This window comes from Bos javanicus, chromosome 12 (assembly GCF_032452875.1).
Source record: "Bos javanicus breed banteng chromosome 12, ARS-OSU_banteng_1.0, whole genome shotgun sequence".
Lineage (NCBI taxonomy): Eukaryota > Metazoa > Chordata > Mammalia > Artiodactyla > Bovidae > Bos > Bos javanicus.
The window spans coordinates 52,105,970-52,126,221 of NC_083879.1; the positions used below are offsets into that span (position 1 = coordinate 52,105,970).

General features: G+C 44.1%; 1 long non-coding RNA gene across 1 annotated transcript; it reads right to left on the reverse strand.

Moving 5' to 3' along the window:
- Positions 1–300: 300 nt before the first annotated feature.
- Positions 301–4,113, reverse strand: LOC133258488 (uncharacterized). The gene is made up of 2 exons (XR_009740046.1): positions 3,608–4,113; positions 301–501 (listed from the first exon to the last, which is right to left on the reverse strand). It is a non-coding gene; the product is annotated as an uncharacterized LOC133258488 (long non-coding RNA).
- Positions 4,114–20,252: the final 16,139 nt, after the last annotated feature.

Below are 20,252 nucleotides of genomic sequence, written 5' to 3' on the forward strand. Positions count from 1 at the left end.
AACAATTCAAGTAAGCGCGATTGGAGCCATGCAGCTGAATGATATCATATAAGAGAATTGCTATATTGAAATGTTCTTCTTATAGACTAAGCCAGAGTATTTTGTAAGAATACATCTTCTCTGTGATTCAACCCCACCTGGTCTTATCGCTTTAAACTACAGTCCCTTGCTATGCCCACCCCCACATTAATGCCAATCACCAAATACCGCAGACTGGTAACGAAAGATAATTCATTAAGCTATCAGAAAAGCAGCTACATTTATATTCATCCAGAGGAAGGGAAGTAGGAAAGTGCTTACCCGACAGGAAGCTTTTCATCCTTTTCTTCCCCTCCATCCCCAGTATTATCCTGACCCACTGTGACTTCACAAGCAGGACGGTTTCAGCTGCCAGCACAGGGCAATGCAGCACCAGCTCGTGGGCTTCTTAGCACAGTGGAAGGCGTGAAGTGTCCTTCACAGAGCTGTTGACCATGCAGTTCTGGGCCACCCCAAAACTGCCTGCAAAGACAGGAGATCCGGGATTATTTGAGGCAGCTGACAAAACAAACCTATGAACAATTAAATCTTAAGCAAAGAATTAAGGTATGTAAGAGCGATAATGTGAATCAGATGGGAAAATAGCATTCCTTTAAACTCCTGTAGAGTTAAGACTTTAATTCATTAAAGTCAGGATAGCAATCTATATTTGTCAAAGTGACTCAGAGATGTTTTTGTAAAAATTGGTGCCAAATGCTAGAACACAGACCTAACCATTATGGCTTCAGTGTAATGGAGAGAGTGAACATTATAGACAGATATAAAGAGTTTATATTAAGCTAATAATAATAAAGATAAATATTATACATCAACAGTATGAAATTCTGTCACAGGCTAGAATACCTATCAGGACACTAATTTTTGCTAAATATTTCAAGTTTGGTACAAAGTAAAAGTATACAGTTTTTGAGATAATTTTATTTCTCTTAAAAACAAAAATCTCTTTTTTGTGTGTTAGAATAAAAGTTTTTAATAAGAGTAATTTTTTTATTGATTTTGAAAGTAATGCTGTGTTAGATGTGAAGACTCTAATTTTAGTATCAGACAGGCAATAATCTTTCTAAAGTTGTCTTAGGGCAAACCTATTCGAAAAGGAAGAAAAGAGTAAATTCTCAAAACACCAGCAACTCAAATATAATCAATTTCCCTCACTCTCCATGGGGTTTTGTAAGTAGACATTTCAATTTGTTTACATGATAAACTTTGTGTATATATATATATATATATAATATATAGCAAGTCTCCAAAGATGGTGTCCATGCATCTCAATACTCAGGCCCCCTTTTATTCCTCGCCTTGAATCAGGTCTCACTGTTGGTCAACAGAATGTAGCAGAAGTGATGCTGAGGAACATCTTGGCTAATCATAAGAGGGAAGCCTGGTTTTCTTGGAATCCTTGCTCTGAACAACGCTAGCTCACACAGGAACAACTTGAGCACCTGAGGTCTATGGGTTCTAAGGAAGCTCAAGACCACTGCATAGCCAGCCCTCAACTGTTCCAGCCAATCTCAGCTCAGGCATCAGACTTGGGAGTGACAACACCATTGTGGTGCTTCCCAGCCCAGCGAAACCTTCAGAGATTTGCAGCCCTAGCCACTCTGACTGAACTGCGTGAGCAATCTTAAGCAAATCCAGATAAGCCTATGCAACCTTCAGATGTAGGAGAGGTAATAGATTATTGCTTAAACCACTAAGGTTTGGTGGTATTTGTAACACAGCAATAGATACCCAGAATACTGTATATGTAAAGGAGCGCTAAGCAACCTATTTAGATAGAGATGTACTGGGTTGGCCAAAAAGTTTGTTTGTGTTTTCCTGTAACATTTTATGGAAAAACCCAAATGAGCTTTTTGGCCAACCCAATGTAAATATCCACATATTAGGATTAGGAGCAACACACTCCTAATCTATTAATAAAACAAGGACCCCATTTCTCACTGTGGGACATTTCCAAATTGCCTCCCAATATATCAGAATATTGTGAACACTTAAAATAATCTTAAAACTGATTCTAGTTTGAAAAAGAAATACATAACATATAGCTCCTTCCGAAGGGAACTAGATGAAAAGAAGTCAAAAATATCTAAGACAGTTGTATTTGTAAATCAATCTTTGAAAAGATGGAGTCACCTATGTGTAAGTGATTCCCACACATAAAAGGCCCAGAAGCAGACAGTCCTCTGCTGTGATTCCCTAAACCAGAATGGGGACTGTATTCCAAATGCCACCTGTTACCTAGGAGCCGAATCAGAATCTGCAGTGCAACATCTCTGGGTGACTCATATACTCTTTGAAGTTAGAGACACACTGGTCTAGGTTGAGGGTTCCCAAACTTGTCTGCATATGAAAATCATCTGGGAATCTTAATTCCAATATCCAGGCCATAAGGACATGGGCATTGATGGTTTTGAAGCTCACCAAGGGATTCCAGGTGCAGCCATTGGTCATTCTAGTAGAGCACTTGGTTCTCAAACTTGGCTGCACAGTAGAATTATCTGGGGAACATCAAAAACCCACTAAATTTTGTTTCTACCCTCAGAGTCCAATGTAACTGGTCTCAGGTGTGACCCAGCCATTGCAAGTGTGTGTGTGTGTGTGTGTGTTAGTTGCTCAGTTGTGTCCGACTGTTTGTGACCCCAAAGTCACTAGGCTTCTCTGTCCATAGAATTCTCCAGGCAAGAATATTGGAATGGGTAACCATCCCCTTCTCCAGGAGATCCTCCCGACCCAGGGATTGAACCCAGGTCTCCTGCATTGCAGGCAGATTCTCTGCCATCTGAGCCACCAGTGAAGCCCATCTGGGCATCCAGTTCAGTTCAGAGGCTCACTCGTGTCCAACTCTTTGCAACCTCATGGACTATAGCACGCCAGGCTTCCCTGTCCATCACCAACTCCCAACATGAGTTTCCTCAAACTCATGTCCATTGAGTCGGTGATGCCATCCAACCATCTCATCCTCTGTCATCCCCTTCTCCTCCCATCTTCAATCTTTCCCAGCATCAGGGTCTTTTCAAATGAGTCAGATCTTCATGTCAGGTGGCCAAAGTACTGGAGTTTCAGCTTCAGCATCAGTCCTTCCAATGAATATTCAGGACTGATTTCCTTTAGGACGGACTGATTGGATCTCCTTGCAGTCCAAGGGACAGACTCTCAAGAGTCTTCTCAACACCATGGTTCAAAAGTATCAATTCTTCGCTACTCAGCTTTCTTTATAGTCCAACTCTCACATCCATACATGACTTCTAGAAAAACCATAGCCTTGATTAGACGGACCTTTGTTGGCAAAGTAACGTCTCTGGTTTTTAATATGCTGTCTAGGTTGGTCGTAACTTTTCTCCCAAAGAGTAAGTGTCTTTTAATTTCATGGCTGCAGTCACCATCTGCAGTGATTTTGGCACTGGGAGGTTTTAAAAACTCTTCAAGTGTCTCTCATGTGCCAGAATCAGAGCCTGGAACAGGGGTTCAAAATGGTAGCTGAGTCTGCACCACTGTTTCAGGAAGAGGGTTTGGAAGTCAGCGCGCATTAATTAAAATGAACAGTTGGCCTCACAGCTTTCAGCTCACCCACCAGGCACACCGACAGCACCGAGCTCGCTGAACTTCAGGTCTGCCAAGTCTAGTGCATCCTCATTGGCCCTCCTGGCACTTTCCTCCAGCACATTTCTCCTCTTTTCTGCTGGGCTCTCTTCCAAGTGATTAATGATGCGCATCTGCTCAGCATTAGGAGCAAATATCTTCACCTTCAAAAATAGAAATAAAAACAAACGATGTCATTGACTCTATGAAGACAAGCAAGTCAATCTCAGAGCCTAAATCAGAAAGGAAAGTCAGAAAACCACTAAGTAATTCCATATGCCTTCAGGACCAACACCAACTAAAAAAATATTATAGCTCAACTGCAAGGGAGAAGCTTCAGGGGACTCCTAGAGGGAAAAAAGACTAGAACTGTAAGTTAGCTTCCATAAAGAAGGCAGAACTGAAAGAGGTTGATTGCTGTATGTGTGAGTGTGTGTGTGGATTTAAAGCATGTATGTATATATATATATATACATACATATATATACACACACACATATATATGTATGTATTTAAGGGCTTCCCAGATGGCGCTAGTGGTAAGGAACCCGTTTGCTACTGCAGGAGACATAAGAGAAATGGGTTTGATCCCTGGGTCGGGAAGATCCGCTGGAGGAGGGCATGGCAACCCACTCCAGTATTCCTGCCTAAGGAATCCCATGGACAGAGAAGCCTAGCAGGCTATGGTCCATAGGGTCACAAGGAGTCAAATACAACATAAGTGACTTAGCATGCATGCATATATACATATGCTTTTTAAAGAGATGGAAGAAAGGATCCAATTTTACAGATAGGACTATATAGGGCTCCAAAACATGGGAGAATTAATAAAATCAGCCCTTGAAATCTTTCCAAAGCAGTGATTCTCAACTCTGGCTGCATAATAGAATCTCCTGGGGTGTTTGAGGCCCAGACACACAATTTACATGGAAACCTTTGGGAGTCAAGCACTAGCCTGAGCACTAGCATGGCTTAAAACCTGCCTAGGTGATCCCACCATTTGTCAGGTTGGCAACTGATGATCTAAAGCAAATGAGATATAAAACTTACAACCTCAGGGCTCTGAGTTAAAATCTCAGGGCTTTTATTACAAGAGCCCAGAGCAGATTTGGAAGCTCTCATTTGCACCACTTCCAAGCAATTGGTAAGAGAAAAGAAAGCTACATGTAGTAGGAGGGATAGGAAACAATTGAACTAAGCACAGTTGGATCCATACACCTTCCTGTATACTGGGGGGCAGCCTTTGAGCCACACCTTCTTCAGTGCCTCCTTCTCAACCCCTAAGCTCAAAGTCCACTTCCCCTGGAGATGGACAGGGCTGGCCTGAGTCAAATGTCCCCTGATTCTGAGAGGCACCATTAGGGCTAGAAAGCATAAGGTCAAGAGTCTCAGCCTCCTGTTACTAAACTCTGTATTTAATTAAAATATATATCAATATTCTAACCATGCTCTCTGTCCCATGGTTTTGAGGAATTGAGGAATATCTCCTATCTGTGATATATGTGAGAGAGATCCTGCTGCTGCTGCTGCTGCTAAGTCGCTTCAGTCGTGTCCGACTCTGTATGACCCCATAGATGGCAGCCCACCAGGCTCCCCCGTCCCTGGGATTCTCCAGGCAAGAACACTGGAGTGGGTTGCCATTTCCTTCTCCAACGCATGAAAGTGAAAAGTGAAAGTGAAGACACACGTATATCCCATTATTTGTGAGAAGACGTAGAACATTCTGAAGGCAAAGACAGATGCAAACAAGCATGGACTGATTTTTAAACCAATAATTTTAGAAACAGACTGGCCTTCAGTTGCTTCATGGAATTAATTGGATCCACCTGCCCAAGGTGGAGGTGGAGGTCAAAAACACTTCCAACACTAGGGTGTCCCTTGGACCCTTTAATAAAGTGCTATATTGTAATCAAGAGCAAATGAGTCCCCAAAACCAAACAGAGCAATGGAAAAATGAGCAGAAGACCTAAACAGACATTTCTCCAAAGAAGAAATAAGAAGGCCAATAGACACATGAAAAAATGCTCAATATCACTAATTATTAGAGAACTGCAAATCAAAAAGACAATGAGGTAACGCCTCACACTAGTCAGAATGGCCATCACTTAAAGTCTATGAATAATAAATGCTAGAGAGGATGTGGAGAAAAGGGAACCCTCCTACACTGTAACTGGGGATATAAGTTGGTATAGCCCTGTGGAAAACACTATGGAGGTTTCTCAGAAAACTAAAACTAGAATTACCTATGATCCAGCAATCCCACTCCTGGGCATATATCTGGACAAAAGTATAGTTCAAAAAGATACATGCAGCATTATTCACAACACCCAAGACATGGAAACACCTAAATGTTCATCGACAGATGAATGGGTAAAGAATATGTGATACAAACATATAATGGATGCTGCTGCTGTTGCTGCTGCTGCTGCTGGCAAGTCGATTTAGTCGTGTCCGATTCTGTGCAACGCCACAGATAGCAGCCCACCAGACTCCCCCGTCCCGGGGATTCTCCAGGCAAGAGTACTGGAGTAGGGTGCCATTGCCTTCTCCGATAATGGATACTACTCAGCCATAAAAAATAATGAAATAATGCCATTTGCAGCAACCCGGGTGTAACTACAGAGATTATCATACTAAGTGAAGTAAGCCAGAAAGACAAATACCATATTATATTACATATATATCTTGGGATCTAAAATATGACACAAATGAGCCTATTTATGAAACAGAATCACAGACATAGAGAACAGACTGGTGTTTGCCAAGGGGGAAGGCGTTGGGGGAAGGGTGGAGTAGGAAGTTGGCATTGCAGATATGTTATAATATACAGAATTGAAAATCAACAAGGTTCTGCTATAGAGCACAAAGAACTATGTACAATATCCTATGATAAACCACAATGGAAAAAGAATATTTTTTAAAAAGAATATATATGCTTGGGCTTCCCAGGTGGCGTTAGTGGTAAAGAACCCACATGCCAATGTAGGAGATGTAAGAGGCAAACCATTTTGCTATACAAAAGTAATTAACACAACATTGTAAATCAACTATGCTATGCTAAGTCACTTCAGTCGTGTCTGACTCTGTGCGACCCCATAGACGGCAGCCCACCAGGCTCCCCTGTCCCTGGGATTCTCCAGGCAAGAACACTGGAGTGGGTTGCCATTTCCTTCTCCAATGCAGGAAAGTGAAAAGTGAAAGTGAAGTCGCTCAGTCGTGTGCGACTCTTAGCGACCCCATGGATTGCAGCCTAACAGGTTCCTCCATCCATGGGATTTTCCAAGCAAAAGTACTGGAGTGGGGTGCCATTGCCTTCTCCGGTAAATCAACTATACTTCAATATGAAAAAAGAGTTAAGTAAATCCCTCTACTTCTGACGGACTTCACCTCAAGGACAGACACCTGGGTTCATTTAAAAACAACAACCCAGAGCAGGTAGGACACTGCCCTCCACCCTCCCGGAAGTCTAACTAACTCCCTGTTGAGCAAATGAATGAATAACAGCCACATAAATTTGAATATCCTTCAAGGTAAACAGGTGCTAGATTTAAATGGTTTATTTTCTCAAGTTTTATTGGGCTAGCCATAAAGTTCATTCAGGCTTTTCTGTAACATCTCAGGGAGTTCCTCATGAATAGACATGTCTTCTGACTTAAACTTCAAGTCCTACCATCGAAAAATAAATGAGTAGCATATCTTAAACTATTATTTAAAAGAATGGTGTTCAGTTCAGTTCAGTCACCCAGTCATGTCCGACTCTTTGGGACCCCATGAATCCCAGCAGGCCAGGCCTCCCTGTCCACCCAAACCCATGTCCATTGAGTCCGTTGAGTTGGACTCCCAACTCCCGGAGTCCACCCAAACCCATGTCCATTGAGTCGGTGATGCCATCCAGCCATCTCATCCTCTGTCATCCCCTTCTCCTCCTGCCCTCAATCTTTCCCAGCATCAGGGTCTTTTCAAATGAGTCAGCTCTTCACATCAGGGGGCCAAAGTATTGGAGTTTCAGCTTCAACATCAGTCCTTCCAATGAACACCCAGGACTGATCTCCTTCAGAATGGACTGGTTGGATCTCCTTGCAGTCCAAGGGACTCTCAAGAGTCTTCTCCAACACCACAGTTCAAAAGCATCAATTCTTCGGCGCTCAGCCTTCTTTATAGTCCAACTCTCACATCCATACATGACTACTGGAAAAACCATAGCCTTGACTAGACGGACCTTTGTTGGCAAAGTAACGCCTCTGCTTTTTAATATGCTGTCTAGGTAAATTTCATGGCTACAATCACCATCTGCAGTGATTTTGGAGCCCAGAAAAATAAAGTCAGCCACTGTTTCCACTGTTTCCCCATCTATTTCCCATGAAGTGATGGGACCAGATGCCATGATCTTAGTTTTCTGAATGTTGAGCTTTAAGCCAACTTTTTCACTCTCCTCTTTCACTTTCATCAAGAGGCTCTTTAGTTCTTCACTTTCTGCCATAAGGGTGGTGTTATCTGCAAATCTGAGGTTATTGATATTTCTCCTGGCAATCTTGATTCTAGGTTGTGCTTCTTTCTTCCAGCCCAGCGTTTCTCATGATGTACTCTGAATATAAATTAAATAAGCAGGGTGACAATATACAGCTTTGATGAACTCTTTTTCCTATTCGGAACCAGTCTGTTGTTCCATGTCCAGTTCTAACTGTTGCATATAGGTTTCTCAAGAGGCAGGTCAGGTGGTCTGGTATTCCCATCTCTTTCAGAATTTTCCACAGTAACACTGTTGAAATCAGTATGGCAATTCCACAAAAAGCTAAACATGGGATTACCTTATGATCCAACAATTCCACTTCTAGGTATGTACCCAAAATAATTAAAGGCAGGGATTCAGCAGATACTTATACACCAATGTTCGCAGCAGCATTATTCACTATAAGTGAAAGTTGCTCAGTCATGTCTGACTCTTTGCAACCCCATGGGCTATACAGGCCATGGAATTCTCCAGGCCAGAATACTGGAGTGGGTAGCCTTTTCCTTCCTCCAGGGGATCTTCCCAACCCAGGGATCAAACCCAGGTCTCCCGCATCAAAGGCAGATTCTTTACCAGCTGAGCCACAAGGGAAGCCCAAGAATATTGGAGTGGGTAGCCTATCCCTTCCCCAGCGGATCTTCCTGACCCAGGAATCGAACTGGGGTCTCCTGCATTATAGTCGGATTCTTTACCAACTGAGGTATCAGGGAAGCCCATTATTCACTATAGCAAAAGAAAAAAAAACAACCCAAATGCCTTAGATGGATGAACAGATCTATTAATGTGATATCTACACACAATGGAATATATTCAACATTAGAAAGAAATGAAATTCTGATACACAGTACAGCCTAGATGAACCTTGAAGACATTGGCATTAGCATTAGTCACTCAGACTCTGTGAGTCTGACTCTTTGTGACCCCATGGACTGTAGCCAGCCAGGCTCCTCTGTCTATGGAATTCTCCAGGCAAGAATACTGGAGTGGGTTGCCATTTCCTTTTCTTTGAAGACATTATGCTAAGTGAAATAAACCAGTCACAGAAGAACAAATATTATATGACTCCATTTACATGAGGCACCTAGAATAGTCAGATTCATGGAGGCAGAAAGCAGAGGTTACCTGAGGCTGCGAGTTTGGGGGCGGAGGGGAAGGGAGAATTACTGTTCAATGGCAAGATTCTACATCCATTTCCAACCTGTCCAGGCTTTCCCCACTGAACCAACAAGCAATTCTCATAGTACCTGCTGCTGCTGCTGCTGCTGCTAAGTCGCTTCAGTCGTGTCCGACTCTGTGCGACCCCATAGATGGCAGCCCACCAGGCTCTGCCATCCCTGGGATTCTCCAGGCAAGAACACTGGAGTGGGTTGCCATTTCCTTCTCCAACGCAGGAAAGTGAAAAGTGAAAGTGAAGTCGCTCAGTTGTGTCTGACTCCCAGTGACCCCATAGACTGCAGCCCACCAGGCTCCTCCGCCCATGGGATTTTCCAGGCAAGAGTACTGGAGTGGGTTGTCATTGCCTTCTCCTGTGCTTCTGACTGACCAGTTATAGACCATAGAGATCCCAGTGACCCACACCTTCCTTGGGTTCAATTAATTTCCTAGAGCAGCTCACAGAACTCAGAGAAATATTCTACTTACTAGATGGCCAATTTATTATAAAAAGGTATAACTGAGAAACAGCCAGATGGAAGAGATGCACAGGGCAAGGCATGGGCAAGAGTGGAGAGCTTCCAAGGCCTCTCTAAACCATCTAGTCTTCCCATAACACCACGTGTTCACCAAGCCAGAAGCTCTCCCAACCCTGCCCTTTCTGGTATTTAAAGAGATGTCATTTATAGACATGATGGATTAAATCATTGGCCATTGGTGACTGAGTCAACTTCCAGCCCTTTTTCCCTAACCTGAATATGGTGGGGGAGGGGAAGACTGAAAGTGCCAATCCTCTAATCAACCAGTTCCCCAGGCAACCAGCTCCCCTCCCACTTAGGTGCAATCAAAAGCTATCTTATTAACACAAAGAGGAACAGCTTCAAGGTTCACTTAGGAAATTCCTTGGGTTTTAGGAGCTTTGAGCCAAAAACTGGAGGACATCCAAATATATACATTTATAATAAATCCCAGAATCACAAATTAGTACAAAGTTTCAGTTTGGAGGGTGGTGAAAAGGTTTTGGAAATAATAGTGGTATGGTTGCACAGTACTGATTACTTAATGCCACTAAACTGTACACACAAAAATGCTCAAGATGATAAAATCTGTTATGTATATTTGGATCAGCGGTAAAGAACTCTCTTGCAATGCAGGAGCCTGGAAGGTTTGATCCCTGGGCCTGGAAGATCCCCTGGAGTAGGAAATGGCAACCCACTCCAGTATTCTTGCCTGGGAAACCCCATGGGCAGAAGATCCTGGTGGGTTACAATCCATGGAGTGGTAAAGTCAGACACGACTGAGTGACCAAGCGCGGGTACACACACACACACACACACACACACACACACACACACTACAAGAAAACCCAACCCAAACCAGAAACACTCTTTTGGCCACAGGGAGCCCTTTGCGAGCTTCTCAGGCAGCTGCAGTGAAGGGTGGGCCTCTTAGGCCCAAGCCCTGCTTTCACACTAGGATGGAGAACATCGCCAGGGGCCCCGCTTCTTTTTTCTGCTAAAGTGCAGTTTTGTACCTGGTGACCTAATGGAGGGAGACAAAAGAGGAGCGCATAATACAGTTAAAAATTAGACAGAAGTAAACCGCAGGAAAGGAAAAAGTTTCCGGACGCGTCTGGCCCACAGCTCCACAGGCTGCAAAGTGAAAATACGCACCCAACCACCTCCCCGCCTCCCCCCGCCCCGCGCCCCATCCGCAGGTAGTCCTGAGCTTGCCCTGGTGCCCCAGGTGCACTGGCCGGCCAAAGTTTGATGCGCTTGGCTGCCATAGAAACGTCGCATCAGGCAGGAGGAGGGCTGACAGCTGAGCCTTGCTGCCGGATTGCCGGAGCGGGCTGCACTCAAGCGCCGCCTGGCGGCGGATCGGACTGAACACAACCAGATGGAGGGAGTGTGGCCAGGGGACACGGTCGGGTGGGGGACGCCGTGCGCCTGCTGAAACTGCGCGTCCAGAGGCGGAGTAGCTGCAGTTATTCTGTGCTTTGTGCTAGGAAAAAGAAAAGTGTGCGAGGGAGTGTAACCCAGATTTTATTAACCAGAAGCCCATTTCAAAATTATCTTTAAGAGGGGAAAAAAAATGGAATTCTACCTTTAGCTGGACTAAAGTAACTTCCATGCAACTTATTCCAAAAGAGAACATCAATATTTGTATACAATAATTTTTAATTTAAAATTTCAATAATACAAATGAACCTGTATTCAAAACAGAAACACACTCACAGACATAGAAAACAAGCTTATGGTTACCAAAGATGGAAAGAGAGGAGAGGGATAAATTAGGAATACAGGATTAATAAGACACAAACTACTATATATAAAATAGACAAACAATGAGGATTTATTTCATAACACAGGGAACTATATTCAACATCTTGTACTAAACTATAATGGAAAATAATCTGAAAAATATTTTTGTATATGTGTAACTGAACCACTTTTCTATACATGAGAACTAACACAATACTATAAATCAACTATACTCCAATTAAACATTTTTTAATCATATACAATAGATTTTTTAAGTACTCGACTCCAAGGCTGGAAGTCAAAATGATATTTTTGACAGAAAAAAACTGTATGAGAAGTGCCACAGCACCCTTTTATCTGCATCAAAGCTGAAGGACAAATAATTTCTTAGGACACTTAAAATGGAAAGGTTGATGACCAGATACAGCATGGTAATCAAGAGCAGAGAAAGGAGGCAGTCTCGGCTAGGATTCATTGTTCCTAGTGATATTTTGTGAAGGCAGTGGCAACCAACTCCGGTACTCTTGCCTGGAAAATCCCATGGATGGAGGAGCCTGGTAGGCTGCAGTCCATGGGGTCCCTAGGAGTTGGACATGACTGAGCGACTTCACTTTCACTTTTCACTTTCATGCATTGGAGAAGGAAATGGCAACCCACTCCAGTGTTCTTGCCCGGTGAATCCCAGGGAGGGCAGAGCCTGGCAGGCTACCGTCTATGGGGTTGCACAGAGTCGGACACGACTGAAGCGACTTAGCAGCAGCAGCTGCAGCAGTGATGTTTTTTGTCTCACAAATGTAGCAAGTTTTTAGAAAATCCAATTTCCACATATGTAACCTAGTTTTCTTCTATGATCCTAGGAAGGAAATAGTGAAGAATGTGCTTGCCTTGTTTAGAAAGAATGCTCCCTGACTTTCTTTTGTATGACTTTATACATTGACCAGAAATTTGAAAGAAATTTAGTTTCGTATTATCAAAGGATGAAATCTACACTCTCTATCAATTACACTTCCACTTCCCCTATTAGATCTTTAAATTATTACCCCTGTCTTCCTCCAACAAAAACTTACTAAGCCCTCATTATGTGCCATGTGCTAAATAAAGCATTGCATCTAATTTCAAAAAACCCCCCTACATTTCTTAGCCTAGAGGTAGATGCTGGTCATAAGTCATGGATGGAAGACTACACACCCTTGAGACTGATTCTAACTCTTGACCCAGAAGGACATTTTCATAGCATATCACTGATGCCTAAATTCAGAAAGAGGAAGTATACATGGTACCAACATCAGCATGGGAAAGATCAGCTGCCTGTGAAAACACCTATGTATCTGCCCACATCACTGAGGGTAAGGGGGAACAAGAGAAGGAGGAGGAGAGTTAAAAGTCAACTTGAGAAGCAGGATAACCTGGTGGTGGGCGCAGGTTTCAAATCTGCCTGCTAGGGATCTACCCTGAGTGATATTTGGAAGGTTGCTACAGTCTCTGCCTCTGCATTTCCTCAGTTTGAAAGATGAAAGAAGGAAGCAGCACCTTTTTCATAGAGCTGTTGGAAGGATTAAATATAGTAAATGTCAGCTGTGTCAAAACCTTAATAATCACATATTTCAGCTCACTGAATGTAGGCGCTGCTTCCTTTTGCTTGATATGCATGAAAGAAAAGAGAAGTTTTTGTTCTGAAGCTGGTTTTTTCTCCACAAGAGAAGTAAACCAAAAAAAATTAAATGAACAACTACAAGATTATAAAGAATTGTTTAAAAGATTTAATGTAACAAGAGTGAAAATTCAAAATTAGATTTAGGGCTCAGACAGTAAAGAACCCTCCTGCAATGCAGGAGACCTGGGTTTGATCCCTGGGTTGGAAAGATTCCCTGGAGAAGGAAATGGCAAACCACTCCAGTATTCTTGTCTGGAGAATTCCATAGACGGAGGAAATTGGACGGCTATAGTCCATGGGGTTGCAAGGAGTTGGACATGACTTACAACTAACACTTTCACTTTTTCACTTTCAGAATGTTAATTCTAGCTCCACAGGTATTTGTTTTAAAGCATTCCATATTAAGTATATGACACTAACTTCTTCAAGTGAATACAATTTTTTTAATGTTATTAAATTCACAGTATACTATTAAATTATCTTTCACTGAAATAAATTATACTATAAGTTAAACTGTTGATAAAAATCTGAAAACAGGACTTATAAATCTATATCTAGTCGATATCTATATAATATATACATATATAAAGTTGATTGTATTTGCTTAAGCCAGTTAAGCACCTATAAGACATGTACCTATAAGTACCTATAAGACATGAAGAAGCAAGAGAGTTCCAGAAAAACATCTATTTCTGCTTTATTGACTATGCCAAAGCCTTTGACTGTGTGGATCACAATAAACTGTGGAAAATTCTGAAAGAGATGGGAATACCAGACAACCTGACCTGCCTCTTGAGAAATCTGTATGCAGGACAGGAAGCAACAGACTGGACATGGAACAACAGACTGGTTCCAAACAGGAAAAGGAGTACGTCAAAGCTGTATATTGTCACCCTGCTTATTTAACTTATATGCAGAATACATCATGAGAAACGCTGGACTGGAAGAAACACAAGCTGGAATCAAGATTGCCGGGAGAAATATCAACAACCTCAGATATGCAGATGACAGCCCCCCTCCTTATGGCAGAAAGTGAAGAAGAACTAAAGAGTCTCTTGATGAAAGTGAAAGAGGAGAGTGAAAAAGTTGGCTTAACATTCAGAAAACAAAGATCATGGCATCTGGTCCCATCACTTCATGGCAAATAGATGGGGAAACAGTGGCATGCTTTATTTTGGGGGACTCCAAAATCACTGTAGATGGTAACTGCAGTCATGAAATTGAAAGACACTTGCTTCTTGGAAGAAAAGTTATGCCCAACCTAGACAGCATATTAAAAAGCAGAGACATTACTTTGTCAACAAAGGTCCATCTAGTCAAGGCTATGGTTTTTCCAATAGTCATGTATGGATGTGAGAGTTGGACTATAAAGAAAGCTGAGCACCGAAGAATTGATGCTTTTGAACTATGGTGTTGGACAAGACTCTTGAGAGTTCCTTGGACTGCAAGGAGATCCAACCAGTCAATCCTAAAGGAGATCAGTCCTGGGTGTTCATTGGAAGGACTGATATTGAAGCTGAAACTCCAATTTGGCCACCTGATGTGAAGAGCTGACTCATTGGAAAAGATCCTGATGCTGGGAAAGACTGAAGGCGGGAGAAGGGAACAACAGAGGATGAGATGGTTGGATGGCATCACCGACTCAATGGACATGAATTTGAGGAAACTCCAGGAGTTGGTGATGGACAGGAAAGCCTGGCATGCTACAGTCCATGGGGTCACAAAGAGTCAGACATGACTGACTGAACTGAACTGAACTGAGGACATGTACCATATATCCATCTCATAAGCTTTGAGGAGGGGCTGAAAATGATTTGATTAGCATCAAGATATTATGAAACCCTCACAATAAAATTGGTGCAGAAAATGAGTGTGTCCAGGGCAAAGGATCTTACCCTTTATGTTCCATGGACCTCTTTAGTAGCCTGGTTAAGTCCCTTCTCAGATGAATGTGTTTTAGTATCTAAAATAATAGTAACACTAGATTTACAATATTCACACTGGATTATAAATGTCAACGAGAAAACTAATCAACAATCTATTCAAGGGAGAAATGGAGAATCTTATTCAAGCCAAACTGAGGATTATCACCCAGGAGACAGTCTCTCAGAGAGCTCTGAGAACTGTTCCAAAGAGTTAATAAGGGGGGAGGTCAGTATCTATGTGGTTCTGACAAAGTGGGTATGTGCAGTCAACCACACAGCTTGGCAGAAGGTTGCTGCTAGTCACGAGGAACAGATATCTTAGTTAATGGTTTTATGCTTTTCTAAGTATGGGAAGATGTAAGAATCCAGGTTCATAAAAATCTTTCTCATGAAAATATCTAACTCTCTGAGGACCAGTTCTATCAGTTTTCTCAGAGCATGAACTGCTTTGTCCTGATCTTCACCCTGAATTCCTTTTAGGGTGTATCATAGGTCAGCAACTACAGTGGCTAATAAAATAATTCTTGTAGAACTGGATGGTGGGCAACATTATTTTCCAGTCCCTTCCCTTTCAGTCTTCATTTCAACCAAGGTTGGGAGGCATTTCATGACCAGTTTGTCCCAAGGTGCTAGGAATGCTCATCCCCAGGTCAGGAGAGGATTTCTTTAATAGCCAACTCAGTGTGCTGTTACTGAACTAGGCCCTTGGGGCTTCCCGGGTAGCTCAGCTGGTAGAGAATCTGCCTGCAATGCAGGTGTCCCCCATTCGATTCCTGGGTCAGGAAGCTGGCCTGGAGAAGGGATAGGCTACCCACTCCAGTATTCTTGCCTGGAGAATCCCCTTGTACAGAGGAGCCTGGCGGGCTACAGTCCATGGGGCTGCAAAGAGTCGGACACAACTGAGCAACTAAGCACAGCACAGCGCAACCTTAGCCAAAAGCTTCTGGACTGACTGTTTTATCAGTGTGTCCTCGTCGGGGACATGGTGCCCTCTTGCTGCTTCTTCCCATATCTAGAGTTACACAATTACAATCATTCATCTTATAGAATTGTATATCTGGTCAATCATTTCAAGTCACATATACATTCATTTCATCTGAGCTTCGGTCACACTTTTGGTAATGCCAGATACAATAATCTTATAAAAGCGGTAGAAGAGTAACGTAGCTAGTAACATTACGAAGTCTTACATAAGTATTTAAGCTAAGAACTTCCAGTAGGTGTGACTTAGAATCTCCCCCGGTCCTCTGAGCTGTCTGTTCTGCATTAATCCCTATCTTTAAGACAAACAGTGGCCTTGTACATGAAATTCACTAAAGATACTTGCCTGTACGAAGCCAGTCGTGGGTCCTGTGACCCTTTACAGGACTGAGAAAGGAATGACACTCTCTAAAGAGTTACAACATGCCTGATGCCAGAAGAAAAATTGACCTTTGTGGTTAAGCCGGGATTTCTGCCACTGGGGAGGTCTCATTAACACATAATGCGGTTGCAGAGTACACAGTTGTCCGGAAGGGAGGAGGCCTAAACCGGCAGAGAAAACATTTATGTTTAAGTTATTCTTGTCTTGCCTTAAACTATGAATTTTTATTTCATCATAAATGAGAAAGGAAAATTGCCTTGGACTGTAAAAATCTGCTCTGCCATTTAGTAGTCTGGAATAAAAGGCTGGTAAAACCAGCTGCAAAATTAACATAAAACAATGTGCGTGCATATTCAGTGGTGTCCAACTCTTTGTGACTCCATGGACTGTAGCCCACCAGGCTCCTCTGTCCATGGAATTTTCCAGGCAAGACTACTGGAGTGGGTTGCCATTTCCTCCTTCAGAGGATCTTCCCGACCCAGGGATGAAACTCTTGTGTCTCTTACATTGGCAAGTGGATTCTTCACCACTGTGCCACTTGGGAAGCCCAGAACATAATATAAAATTTCTCCCAGACACTGTAGAGCTGCAAAGTGTCACCACCACCTCCTGCTTTCTGACTCACTGAGAAAACTGTTCTCTAAAATTAAAGACTTAGAGAGTTTTGGCTGTTGAAATTCTATCAGTAAGAATGAAATATCCCACCTTTGTCTCAAGTTTCTCAGTCCCTTGATACAGAGAAGCAGCTTCTATTTAAAATCTTTATAACCCAGGGGCAGAGCTCCCAATCAGGGGCTTCTAGATACAAAAATTCCATCCCTATTTTAACTTCATAGTTTCCAAAAAAATAGGACCTTGGGTCCACTTTGTTTTCTAGATTGCACACTAACTCTGTGTTGACACACAGCCTTGCTTTGAGCCTACCAAAACACTGCTCACTTAGAATTCACCTAAAGGCCACACTACCTCAGAATCCTATAACTCTGTATTTCCTTTGTTTGGGGAGATGCCATGAAGTTCCTCTATGTACAATCTCCCACAATGCAATGATTAAGCAATCTGATTTTACTAGACTACAGTACTGTTCCACTATTTTGATCTTAGGCTAACGGGAAACCCCAAGGCAAACCAGTTGAATTAAAATTCAGTCTATCTTTTGGGTTCTCAAAGTTTAAAAACCTCGAACTAGAGAGAAGTAACCAGTATGATGCGGGATGAGGCTACAACAATCTGAAAGTATCCTGGAAGCATCCCAGGGTACTGGAGTCATCACTAAAAAGAACAGAAGGCAGAACCAGAGCAGAGCAGATGGGAGCTACCAAGAGGCTGAGTTAAGGTTGATAGGAGGAAACGGTTTCTCATCACTAGAGCTCCCTGACCTTGGAATGAAGAGACTGCACCTTCAAGATCTCCCTTCAACCTGAAGCTTGTTCATTGCAACTCTGGGAATTCCTGAGCAGGATGGAAAGTTCCACGGTGGCCCTCTGGTTGTCTGTTCTCTAACACTATAATGTTACTTCTGAGAACTGCTTCTTTTAGCTTTAAGCTCAAGTGCAGGCCCATGCAGAATGCTACAAGTGCCCTTCAAATCCAACAGTACACCTCTGCTTGCAGGGCTTGGATGAATTCCCTCTCATCTTGGCCAGGACTTTGGAAAACCCAGCTTAGCCTTGATGATTTTGAACTGGGCGGTGGTATTTCGAGGAAGGTTAGCTTTGGCTACCTAAATGCTTGTGAAAGTGTTAGCCACTCAGCTGTGTTCCACTGTTTGGAACCCCATAGACTTAGCCAGCCATGCTTCTCTGTCCCTGGAATTCGCCAGGCAAGAATACAGGAGTGGGTAGCCATTCCCTTCTCCAGGGGATCCTCCTGACCTAGGAATTCAACCAGGGTCTCCTGCCTTGCAGGCAGACTCTGTACTGTCTGAGCCACCAGGGAAGCTTAGGCGAGTGTTAAAATGAACTTCCCCAGAGCCCCCAACCTCCTGCAGCAAGTGGGTGAAGGCGAGCGTGTGTGTGTATATGTGTGTGCATGAGAGAGTTCGTGCGACTCATTAACCCCCATGAGTCCTGAGAGGCATGGGGAAACCAGTGACTCCACTCACCACCCCATGAGTCATGGTGGTCACTCAGATCATTACAGTTCCCACATAACTTACAAACACTATGATGGATCTATCCTGTTGTAGGGGAAGGGAAGGTCCTGGAAAGCCCAGTCTAAGTTCTACAGGCCACCCTCTTGTAAAATGTGACTCTAAGTGCCATGTCTTTAATGTCCTATTAATAGACATAAGCCAGCCTCTGTGTATGAGAATAGAGCCGGCCATGTACGAGGGCAGAGGAAGGGCAGCTGATCGCCAGAAGGGGAGTTGATCCTATTGCTTTCCTGAGGCGGCTGAAGGGTCAAGGAAGACAGAGTAATGTGGACTCCTGTCCCCAACCAAAGTGGCAGAGCTACCCAGGAGGAACCCGCTTGGGAGGCAGGTGGGGCTGGACTGTGTCACAGCGCTTAGCGGCGATAGCCCCGGCTGAGTGTCGTCAGTGTGGCCACTAGCATCACCAGATCCGTGGGGTGAGGACCAGTCACCGCGCCATCTCCGTTTTCCTCACTGCATTCACCTCCCCCAAATACTCTCCTTCACTCAGATGTCTCGTGTCACCTAGTCTGGGCCCTGAGGGATGGGGCAAAAAGTGCGGCGCTCCCAGATGGCAGTGGTAAAGAATCCACCTGCCAACGCAGGAGAGGCAAGAGTTCGATGCCTGGGTTGGGAAGATCCCCTGGTGAATGGAATGGCAATCCACTCCAGCATTCTTGCCTGGAGAGTTCCATGGACAGAGCCTGGTGGTCTACAGTCCATGAGGTCACAAACAGTCACACACACACACACACACACCAAAGGAGCCCGAATCCCATGGACAGAGGAGCCTGGCGGACTACAGTCCATGAGGTCACAAAGAGTCAGTCACACACTCTCACACACACACACCAAAGGAGCCCGAATCCCACGGACAGAGGAGCCTGGTGGACTACAGTCCCTGAGATCAGTCAGTCAGTCACACACTCACATACACACACACACACACCAAAGGAGCCCGAATCCCATGGACAGAGGAGCCTGGCGGACTATAGTTCCTGGGATCACAAAGAGTCAGACACACACACACCCCAAAGGAGCCCGATCCTGGGATCACAGAGTCAGACACACACACACCAAAGGAGCCTGATCCTGGGATCACAAAGAGTCAGACACACACACACACACACACACACACCCCAAAGGAGCCCGAATCCGATAGACAGAGGAGCCTGGTGGACTACAGTCCCTGGGATCACAAAGAGTCAGTCAGACGGACAGAGAGAGACAGACACACCCCCCTCCCCAAAAGAACACGCACGCACACACACCCAAAGGAGCCCAAAGCTGGCTTTTCTGTGCTTTTGCTTTTCGTGGTGGTTGTTGGGAGCAGACGCTCCAAAGGAGCGGAGCCGTGAGGCCAGGAGAACTCGGTATTACGAGTCAGTCAGAGAAAAAGGGTTCCTGTTTGGGCTGCTCTGAGGAGCTGGACCAGAGCGCCTTCCGGGTCGGCCAAGTCCGGAAGCCGCCCCCGCGCAGGGCGCGAGGCAGGAGCAGAGCCTCGGAGGCTCCGACACCCTGCGCTTAGTTCCCCGGCGCTCGGGAAGGCGGCGGGAGCCGAGTGGATCGAGCGCTCCGCCCGGGCGCGCCAGGCAGGGGGCGGGGCCGCGGGTGGACCGCCGCCGGGGTCCCGGG